This window comes from Mustela lutreola, chromosome 8, assembly GCF_030435805.1.
Source record: "Mustela lutreola isolate mMusLut2 chromosome 8, mMusLut2.pri, whole genome shotgun sequence".
Lineage (NCBI taxonomy): Eukaryota > Metazoa > Chordata > Mammalia > Carnivora > Mustelidae > Mustela > Mustela lutreola.
Window position 1 is genome coordinate 85,061,442 of NC_081297.1, and position 2,588 is coordinate 85,064,029.

Sequence of the window (2,588 nt, forward strand, 5' to 3'; positions counted from 1 at the left end):
ACCGTTTGTCGATAGGTTTATGAATCACTCGTCAGTGTTACAGGCTATCTTCACCTGAAAGCAGAATCACAATCACTCTGGCAGTGTCTGGACAATTCTAAATAAAATGCAGGTCTAGTGAAAGCTACGATGCTCAAGCGAGAGAGACAGCCTGTCCCATTCTGAAGGGAAACTGAGGTAGAGCCGCACTGGCACATTTTTAGAGTCGATACAGCCATTTTAATTAGCTTGACTTTCCCTTACCACATATGTTGGCCATCAGCAAGAATTTCCAACACATGAGCTGAATAATGAATAAGCCTAAGATTAGAAAGCAGAATGCTGTCCACGTAACAGAACTGCTGCTTCACAACTTTTGCCCAGTTCTCACCTGTTGTCCTGCAAAAACCCCTTATCCGACAGATTCTAGCAAAGCCCGTAGCAACTGTAGTGGACCTTTCCTAACCCAGCTCCAGATACTAAGTATCAGAAATAAGTGCCTGTGAAGTGGACGTGTCCATGGGGAAATGTCAGTGCTTCTACTGGAGGTAAGTGCCCAGTTTCCTCTTGATATTGTCAAGGGAATCTGCTCCCATGTAATCAGACTGGCCCTGTTCCTTCCACTCCTTCCATTCTTCTGAGGACATAAGGAGCCTGTGCTGCAGCCGGGATCTCACCAAGGGACAGATGGTATATGGCTCCTGAGACACCTTCTACTTTTAGGTGTGAGTGGGTGTCTCTGTTCAAGCAGAGATAAAACACTGGTGGTGAAGATCCCACCACAGGTTGAGAAACTCTGGATGAGTCATGATGGGATCATGGGACTCACTTTTGACACTTTTTTTTAGGATCGTAAGTATAATTCCATGGTTTGATCCATCCTAGGAAATGTACAACTTTGGCATTTGCACCAAATGCTTTACATGCTGGGAGGTAGGAGTATATAGAAACGCTGCTTAGGTTATCAATAAATGGCAGATGTTTTCTGATACCTGTTGCTGCCCAGCTGTTAAGAAATGTGTTCTGTAAGACCTGTACACCTGGGGATAAAAATATATGTTTATAAAAAATAAAAAATTAAATTAAAAAAAAAAAGAAAGAAATGTGTTCTGTAAACCCTGGTCCCCCATCAAAACTGCCTTGCTCAGAAGCAAGGTGCAATAGCTAATTGTATGTTTCAACTGAAGGCTGATAAACAAGGACTCCAGAACTGAAGCAGGCCACGGTGATAATTCTTCTCACTCTAAAAGATTATGGTATTTGCTGGGACCATAGTATCTGCCTCCATGAACACACATTCTGAATACTCTGCAAATGACCAGCAATGGAGTTTAGTTAACATGACACAAAACTCAGGCCTCTTCATCAAGGTTAGATGTGCAGAATCGCCACTGTCCAAGACATCTACAGTGATGACTTCATCGAAGACTGTCTCTAAAATTTTTCTCATGGAGTCTGAGATCTGCGGGGTGGCAAGCACAGCCAGCTTCCTAGTGGGCCTGAGTTGTTTCAGAGACAGCCCAGGACCAAGACTCCTTTGGTGTAGGCATCGTTTGTGGTCAGTGTCACAAAGGCCTGATCTGTCATGGTGCTGCCAGGAGTGAGGGCAGTGGGGAGGTAGGGGGTGGGGAGGTGGGAGGCAGTCCCCACAGCTGCAGGTTGCTGGTTGGGAGAAGGCGAGTGCCCAGGAGTGTGGCCAGGGAGGAGACATGGCGGGCAGCTATTTTATTCTTTTCTATGAATTTCTGACTTAATTTTAAAATTTCCATATGTATTTTGGGATTTTTATTGGGATTAAATAGATTTATAGAATAGTCTTCTATTGGTTTTATATTCCTTAAAATACTGATTCATTGTATTGATAATATGGTACAGTTCTTTTAGTAAACTTTTAATTTTACTTCAATAAATATCTTCTACATTTTATATTAATTCATGTATTTGTCAAGGTAAGTTACACTAGATGCTGTAACAAACAATCCCAAATGTTTTTATTCAACTAACATGAAGATAGAAGCAGTTTCTTTTTTTAATTTAAATTCAACTAATCAACGTATAGTGTATTAGTTTCAGGTAGAGTTCAGTGATTTGTCAGTTGCATATTATACCCAGTGCTCATTACATCATGTGCCCTGCTTAATGCCCATCACCCCGTTACCCCATCTCCCTATCCCTCTCCCCTCCCACAATCCTCAGTTTGTTTCCTATGGTTAAGAGGCTCTTAGGGCTTGTCTGCCTTTCTGATTACATCTTGTTTAATTTCCCCCTCCTTTCTTCTATTCTCCTCTGCTTTGTTTCTTAAATTTCACCTATGGGTGAAATCATATGATAACTGTTTTTCTCTGATTGACTTTTTTCACTTAGCATAATACCCTCTAGTTCCATCCACATTGTTGTAAATGGCAAGATTTATTTTTGATGGCTGAGTAATATTCCATTGCGTGTATATGTGTGTGTATACCACATCTTCTTTATCCACTCTTCTGTCAATGGACATCTGGGCTCTTTCCATAGTTTTGCTATTGTGGACATTGCTTCTATATACACTGGGGGGCAGATGCCCCTTCTGATCACTACATTTGTAACCTAATAGTGCAATTTCTAGGTCA

At 41.5% G+C, this 2,588-nt stretch overlaps 1 pseudogene; it reads right to left on the minus strand.

The window, feature by feature from the left end:
* Window positions 1-518: 518 nt before the first annotated feature.
* LOC131837961 (glycogenin-1-like) lies at window positions 519-1,566 on the minus strand (annotated as a pseudogene).
* Between the last annotated feature and the right edge of the window lie 1,022 nt (window positions 1,567-2,588).